We start from the raw sequence: 9,192 nt of genomic DNA, 5'->3' as shown, positions 1-9,192 counted from the left end.
GTATGACTTCCTTTGTCCGCTTTAGGTCAAGGGCATGAACGAACAAAACACCTTCAAACTCCACTTGACTAGCATAAGTAACATTTGTGAACTCAAGGTGCTGAGTAGCAAGCTAGGAATCAAGAGACCTCAGCACGTCTGCAAAGAGAAAACTTGGCATTGAACATTTTAAAAATATTTGGCTGGCAATGGTGCTGTTTGACTTTGTAGAAAAAGTCAAATAGCCTGACTTCAGGTGTCTTAACGACAGTTCCATCTTCCTCCTCCACAACTGTGAAATTTCTAGGGCCACAACTGTAAAATTTCTAGGGCCAGCCTATATTCGTCCAAAAAACAAGCTGTCAATGAGCACCAAAGTCGAACAATGTGAAGAATTTATCAGTGACAAAACAGAAACAACCGTGAAGGGAGCATGTCGTACGCGAAAAAATATCTCTCATCGTGTTGTTATGGTCGTTTTTTCAAGTAATTAAATAACCCTCAACGATGGCAAAAAGTGAGATATACCAACGCTATAGCTTAGAATGACCACCAAAACGCGACGGTGGCCATCCTTATAAGAAGAGTAGTAGACAACTACTCGAAGCTTAAGTAAACAAGAACATGATGAAAAGTTGAGCGTAGTAGAAATTCTCTTACAAAATGGCGACAACAACGCAACGGGAGTTCATCTTAATGGAAAGAATATGCCTCCTCCTATTGCTATGGTCATTTTTGGATAATATGCATAATTCAATCTAAACAAAGAGAAATATGAGGAAATTGGAAGGCATAAACACATAAAAGGGTAAGAGTTACCTCCATAATGGATGATAAGGAAGGATTCAGGGTTTGACGAAGGCATAGTGAAGGACTCAGACAAAGACGAAGGGAAAGTGATGAGGAAACGACAAAAAAAGGAATGAGATTGGGAACATTGGGTAGGCTCAGGGAAAGGGCTCGAAAACTGACTTTTTTCACGTGGCATGATGTGATTGATGTGGTGCATTCAATGCCAATTAATGTTATATTTAATTTTGCATGCTGTCACTTTCGTCATCATGGGAATCCCGACCTCTGTTGCTTCTGTGTCTTTGTCATTGTCTTCGCCTTCATCTTTGTCTTCGTCTTCACGACTACGGTGTTGCTTCTATGTCATTGTCTTCAACCTCATGACTACACTATTTTGTGGGCTGATTCCACGACCTCACACAGAGGTAATATAGTGACATACATTGGGTTTTTGGCTGATTTCATAGTTTTCGAATTTTTGTGTTGGTATTCGCTATTGGGGTCACCTTGCAATTTTTGTGTTGTTTTCGTGTTTCTCTGAGATACGACTTTAGCATAGGTGCTCGTTTAATATAGGTAGCTCAAAAAACATTGTATCCACCAAAATGACCACAACATGTTGGGAGGTCATCCCACTAGTAGTTATACTCTGTATCGCACTGTTGTGGTTACTTTGGGGATAGAAAGTTTTAGAGGTGGGGGCCCTTCTATCTATGAAAACTACCACAATAACGCGAGGGGAGGGCATTCTACCGGCAAGTATGTGTCATATCACATTCTTGTGGTCTTTTTTGTTAGCAAAGAGAACTGCAAGATGGGAAGTCCTTTCCTTCCCCCAAAACTACCACCACAACGCGATGCTAGGTCATCCTACTAGTAGGTATACCCCATATCGCGTTGTTGTGGTCGTTTTGGGTGTGAAGGTGTGTTTCGTTTGAATGAAGATGCTTGAATGCAAAATCTTATGTTTTAGTAAATGACCACAACAATGCGATACAGACCAATCTTAGTCAGAGGATGACCACCATCGCGTTGTTGTGGTTGTGTCTTATTTTCATGTTTCTCTGAGATAGGAGATTAGAATAGGTGATCATCTAATGTAGGTAGCTCATAAAACATTGTATCCACCAAAACGACCACAACACATTAGGAGGTCATCCCACTGGCAATTATACTCTGTATTACACTGTTGTGGTCACTTTAGGGATAGAAAAATTTAGAGGTGAGGCCCCTTATATCTATGAAAACTACCACAATAACGTTAGGGGAGGGCATTCTACCAGCACAAGTATGTGTCGTATTGCGTTGTTGTGGTCGTTTTCATAGCAAAGAGAAATGCAAGATGGGAAGTCCTTTTTCATCCCCTAAAACTACCACCACAATGCGATTCTAGTTCATCCTACCAACAAGTATACCCCAAATTGCATAAGTTGTGGTCATTTTGGGTGTGAAGGTATGTTTTGTTTGAATGCAAAATCTTATGTTTCGGTAAATGGCCACAACAACGCGATACAGACCAATCTTAGTCAGAGGATGACCACCATCACGTTGTTGTGGTCGTGTCTTGTTTTCGTGTATTCGGTCCTTCTATGTCATTTTCTCAACTTGCTCGTCATCATATTGTTATTGTTGCCATTTATAATAGGTTGTCATGTGTTTTCATGGTTTTAGATATCATGGCTAAGACAAAGTCCACGGCCCATTGTACCTCACCAAATGATCTTGGCATAGTGAGACGAATAGAAAAGGGAAAGAACATAGATATTATGAATCAAGCTTGGAGGACTTGAAAGAGGAATTGTGCTAGCATGCTGAGAGAGATTTGCAAGGTGAAGAAGCACATGTCTGTTGCCATACCAAGACTTACCTTCTAGAGGTTGGTCATGGGTATCTATGCGGATTATGGCCTAGATATGCGGCCTAGATATGCGGCCTAGATATGCACTGGAAAGCTTCTACCATGGGATGCCTCCAAGAGTTCGCAGAAGACTTCCTTGTGGAGTTATTTTAGGATAGCTATGTCATGGCGGCACACACTCATCATGTTACCATCATGCCTAGGGACATGGCTTCTCTTTGGTGTCTCTGTTTCAGATAGTACGACAAGACTCTTGAGCTTGTTGTTATTCTTGATTGGAGAATGAGGGAGATCTTAGAGGTCCCTCCCATTCTAAGGCAAAGGGTCAGGATCGAGGAGGTGCCAATCACCCATAATCAATACACTCGCTTGAAGAGGAGGGCTGAAACCCTTGGATGACCAGACGTCGAGAATGCACAAGAACGAGGAGATGAAGAGAATGCGGCTGAGTCGGTGGAGGAGCAGGTACAAGAGACCCTGCGATAGCTGGAGAAGGAGAGGAGGGCTGAAGCCAAAAGGAGAAGAGTGCAAGAAAGAAGATATCAAGTACAAAGGGAGAAACAAGAGTTGTCTTCCGATCCTCTTGCGACAAACTCACAGGCCCTCGAATATTTGAGGCCGTACTTTGAAGTTTGGGTCTCGATTCGCAATGCTGACTACTTTTTCATTGTTGGCACTAATGAAGTGAATATTCTATTTGACTCCTCTAGAGGGAGGTCAATGACGATTTGATGTCCCTCATTCTCAAGTTGGTGGCATTCTAATGTATCTTTTCTCTTGTGGGGTCCATTGTAATTCTCTCCAATTTCATGTTCGGCTTGCGTTTACAACCTCATCATTTCAAGATTACTAGAAGATCACCAGTTGTTGATGTATATGGTGAATCGTTTGGTCTCAATGGTCCTTGCATCCAAGGTCACCAGCATGATCGATATCTACGATTGGTTCTACACGTGAGTCATCGATCTGATACAAATTGTGTTCTTTTCATATCACGAGGAGTAAGTTGCTTAATTTATTTCATTTCTATTATTCACGGTTTGGCCCTTGGGCTCGTTTTTCTTATACATAATTCTTAGTCTATCCTTTTGCTACTTGTAGTGCCCATTGGAGTTTGGTGATGTAACACTTGCTCCCGACCAAGAAATGTTACTTGGTCAATCCACCGGTGGCACTCATGCTAACGTTATGATGCTATGAGTACATGTAATAAAGACAATTCAATTTTTTGGTTATCATATGGACATTGTATTTATATTATTATTTTGTTTGGGATGCAGATCCTTGAGGAAATTCATTGCAACCCTAGAGGGTGTCACCCAGGATGATTTTGTAAGCTATACAATATATATTAGATGTAGGGTTCCACGTCAACCGGATGGTAGCTCCTATGGTTTGGCGTGTCGCGTTCAATGCCTTCTTGTGCTGATGCACACTCTGCTTGAAATACCATCAGAGGTACAATTTTGTACATCACATTCTAAATACTTTTCTACTAATAGTCTTTTGTTTAATGTCTGTTATTCATCCTTGACCTTTCTTTTTGTTTTTTGTAGAACCTCCCATCGAATGCTTACGAGGAGGACTATGATATTTTCTAGATCAAGCTTATCGAATAGATAAGAAACCAAGTTAGTATTAGGCCCTGGTATGCCCCTTATCCTTTCGCACCACCAGCTCCACCACGGTCCACCACCCCCACTCCCCCTCAATGCGGGAACTATCCACCTCGATACCACCTCGATAGTCCTGATCATCCTCCTCCCGGTCGTGTGGAGTCCCCCCCTGACAGTTCCGATATTCCGCCACCCCAAACATCATAGGGGCTTTGTAATTTTTACCTTTGTATGAAATTTATCAATGAAATATACATTCTCTATACGGGTCATCTTTCAAGACAGGACTACCCCAAGTCATGTTGTTGTGGTCTTTTTGTTGAGAGAGAGAGAGAGAGAGAGAGAGAGAGAGAGAGAGAGAGAAATAAAGAATTATAACTACAAAGAAAGATTAAGAACATCGAGTCTCTCTCTCTCTCTCAATCATCATGATGACATCAATAAATAGTAATCATCATGATGACATTAGTAAATAGTAATCATCATGATGACATTAGTAAATAGTAATCATCATGATGACATCAACAAATAGTAATCATCATGATGACATTAGTAAATAGTAATCATCATGATGACATTAGTAAATAGTAATCATCATGATGACATCAACAAATAGTAATCATCATGATGACATCAACAAATAGTAATCATCATGATGACATTAGTAAATAGTAATCATCATGATGAGATCAACAAATAGTAATCATCATGATGACATCAGCAAATAATAATCATTATGAATGACATCAACAAATAGTCCTTACAATCATCCCCCAATTGTATTCATCATAATTTCACACGAGCACACACACTTGAGCCAGTGGTTAAAAGATGAACTTACACATTACACGGGCACACGCGCTTGAGTCCTAGTTAAGATTACACACACTCCTTTGTCAACATTACACGGGCACACATGCTTGAGCCCTGGTTAAGATTACACACACTCCTTTGTCAACATAGCCACTTTATCAACACACCATCCTTTGCTAACATTGAGGTAGTGTAAAAACTATGGAAAAATCACCTTTCTTGCACGGAGGTGGTATTAAACTTTATGGGTCTTTTCGAACCCCTCCAACACCTGGTGCCCCTTTAATCATTGGGAAAGAGACTGAACATAATAAAAGTGCTCAAAATTTTGCAAGGTTTGGAGCTAGCCCTTCTGGAGGTAAGCCTTTTCTCCTCCCCTTTATCAGGCTTTAGCTTAGTGCTTTACTTAGTGGTTCCATAGGAAAGCCTAACTAAGTGGTTAGCTCAGTGGTTGCATAGGTAAGCCTAACTCAGTGCTTTCTCTTTGCAGGAGAAAAGAGAGGTCGCAAAAGCCAACAAGCACGCCTTGCAAAAAATTGTTGAGGTAAAATCTGAGTGTGACCAGAGGATAGCCCAAGCTAAAGAGTGGCTAAAGTACGAGGTCAGAATGCAAAACTGGTGTATCACATAATATATAGAAAGGAGGGACTTAAGTATAGTGGCTGCTTTGAAAAAGATGCTGAAATCTCTGCTCAACTTAGGAAAGTTGTAGCCTTGAAATTAAGGGATAATCATTTGTAATATCTTTTTAAGTTAGGCTTCTTAAAAAAAAGCCATTTTGTAATATCTCTCCTTTTATGTTGCTAATATAAATATGTGCCCTTATGTCCTTCTCACTCTAATGTATACAAAAACAATGATCTTGTTGAAACTCCCTCAGCTCTTTGCCTGAGTCTCGGCCTTTGGTTATTGCGTGGCCATTGTACGAGCGCCCTGGTGAGTGTGTACAATTCTTTTTGGGGCGGGGTCCCCAAATTTGGGACGCCAGCCTCGATTTGCCTACCAGACCACCCGGGGGGTGAAATTTGTTTTTCGGCGGAAAGGCGAAAATGTCCAAGACGTCCCCCCTGGTCCGTTGGGGTGTAGACCATTCATCAATCGAACGCCCGGTCGTGCATTTATTAAGGTTTAAATGTCATAGTTTTTAACTAAAAATAACTAAAATTTACGTATAAGCTTGATCCGATGTTTGTTTTAGATGCTGTAAAATCCTATATTAGAGCAAAATCGCACGTAGATTCCAAATTTGGACTAAGAATTTGAAGATTCTAAGTGGGAATGGCTCGTGTAATCAAATCACTGATTTTTATACCATAAAAACTCATAAATTCATCTATTACATGGACATTTTTAAATTAATGAAGATGGGCATGTTACATCCTTCCCCCCTTAAAGAAATCGAGATGTCCTCATCTCGTCATTACATGGACATTTTTTTATTAATGAGGATGGGCATGCTACATCCTTCCCCCCTTAAAGAAATCGAGATGTCCTCATCTCGTCTCATGACTTACAGCAGCAGCCCTCACCACTCATCAAAATGTTTTTGCATTTTCCTTAAGGACATCTCACAAATCCCCCCCATTTGCGTGGACTTTAGCAAGAGATTTTCTACCTTGGAGAAGGTTCACACGCTATAATTTTTTACCCATAGAGTGAGCAAACGATCTCGGAATCAAGATCCAACTAAAGCATTGCGACCGTAGCATTGAGCACTACAAGGAGATTTTCAGGATGGCCCCATCCCAAAAACATCAAAATATTACCCTGCGAGGAGCACGCATTAATGAGATTGGAGAAGATACTCCTAATGTGGCTCCAACTCTCCCGTTGCAAGCTCCACAAGGAAATGGTGGCTAGGTTAGCTTGGTTATCTTTTAAAAAGAGTTTTTCTTTAATATTAATGTTAATAAATGAAGAAAGAAGATGTGTATCTTTTCCTTTGAAAAAAATGCATGAAGCTACTATTTGAGGTGATGCTGTATTCAATGGTTTGTAATGAAATTGTTATCTTTAAGAGAAAGAGTGTAGGTTTTTCTTGGCTTCAACGCTAACTCCATTCCGCGCTTGTGTAGTCGGGCAACGTCATTAGCAAAGCCTGGGATCGGCCCAAGGTATCCCTCATACCATTGGGAGAATAAGGTTTGCCGATTGAGGCGAGAGATTGTGATGCTGTCTAGTTGTGAGGGCCCAAGCTAGTGTGGTGAATAAGCCCACCCTAGTGCGTAGACATCCCTCTGAGGGGGCAGGAGGATCAAGTGATGGAGCTCGAGAGCGCAACAGGCCGGCTTGAGTCCTTGCAGCTACCAACGATGAGGTGTATGGTCCCATAGGGTTTTGCCCAGCATGTAGAGGCTAGAAGGTCGAATTCTAGATCATCGGCACTATAAAAGAAAAGAATAAGAAAGTTGATTTGGCTTGTATAGAATTGATTCTTATATAAGATTTTTTTTAACAAATCTTGTCTTTGGCATTATTATACTGTGAAAAGAGGTTGTTTTAATGAACCTTGTGTGAAACGACCTTAATTAAGGAATATGTTTATTTATGTCAAACAGTGTGGTAGGATTAATTAGAAAATAAACTGACACGTGAGGGGGGTGGAAAGTGGGAGGATGGAATGCCCCAACGGCACCATCCTACGGACGGGTTGACCCGATCAATCGGGTAGCTTTCCAACAGATTAAGTGAAAGCCCTATGCTAGATAAATAGGTTCTCGAGTAATTCTATTCTAGAAGACTAGGCCAATTGGTGGCTGTGCCTTGCATGGATGAGGAAAAAAGCATTGTCTCTAGGAATCAAGACTAGTAGTTGCCCAAATTATGATCAATAACCCTATGGGTGATTTAATTTTTAGAAGACCACACTCCCCTTGTGGGATAGTATATGAATCGTATCCTTGAATCTCTGCATGGTCATGGTGTCGATGAGTAGGAAATTTTCTCCAAGTCAAGACAGTGTGGACTATCTTTTTTGTTTTCCCTATTTTGTACATAAGGTTTTAACAAACTTACATGAAATACATTGTGGATTTTGATATGGGCTGGGAGCTGGAGTTTATAGGCACTTTTACCTAGACACTTGATAACTATGTGTAGGGACCACAATACCTAGGGCTGAGCTTCTTATATTTCCCAAGTGATAGAGAACTTTGTTTGGATCCACTCATAGAGAAACTTTGTCTCCTTCCTTGAAGATCCTTTCAGACCTCTTAGTGTCAGCATATGCTTTTGCCAATCTTGTATATCCTTTTAGATTGCCTTGGTCTATTCCTCCATCACTTTGAGCATTTTCCTAGATGTCTCAACTCTTATGGTTGGATCAGAGAAATTTAGAGGAGATAAGAATTCTTGCCCATAGAGTGCTTTGAATGGTGACATTATTATGCTCTGATGATAAGATGTACTGTAGGCAAATTCTACCAGAGGAAGATATTGAATCCATCTTCTTGGTTCCTATGCACAATATGCTCTAAGTGTCTTCAATTACCCGATTGACTCTCTCAGTCTAGCCATTAGTCTCTAGATGATAAGTTGTGCTAAAGCAAACTTGAGTGCCCAAGGCTTGACATAAGGACTGCCAGAACTTTGAAGTGAAGTCAGAATCCCGGTCACTTACTATCCTCTTTGGGAGACCATGAATTTTGAAGACTTCCTTGATGAATATTCGAGTAACATCAGAAGCTTTGAAGGTCTTCTTTTGCTGGTATAAATGCACTCCCACTTCATTTGGGAAATATCCAAGGGTTGAAGTTTCCCAGGAATCTTGACCCTTTCATCTTTGATCCTTTGGCGTGAGAGACATTGCTTCAAGTACCAAAGGACATCATTTTTCAAGCCTACCCAATGAAAGCTCCTTCTTACGGAATTTAATGTTTTTGCATAGCCTGGGTGTCCTGCCACCACAGCAGCGCCCACTAAATCGTGCTCGAGGTGGGAAGGCTATGTTGTGACATCATGCATGGTGGATGTGTGTCTCATCTCTTTTTGTGATCATCATCATGATAATGATATTAATTATCAAGATAATCATTACCATTAAACAATGCTAGTGAAACCATAAATTCCCTCCTTCGTCTTGTGTTTCTCTTAAGCATCGAGCAATCATGGTTTTCTATTATCATATCAAATCAT

Source organism: Cibotium barometz, chromosome 4, assembly GCF_041138505.1.
Source record: "Cibotium barometz isolate CiBa-2024 chromosome 4, ASM4113850v1, whole genome shotgun sequence".
Classification (NCBI taxonomy): Eukaryota; Viridiplantae; Streptophyta; class Polypodiopsida; order Cyatheales; family Cibotiaceae; genus Cibotium; species Cibotium barometz.
Note: the sequence above shows the minus strand (reverse complement) of the source record.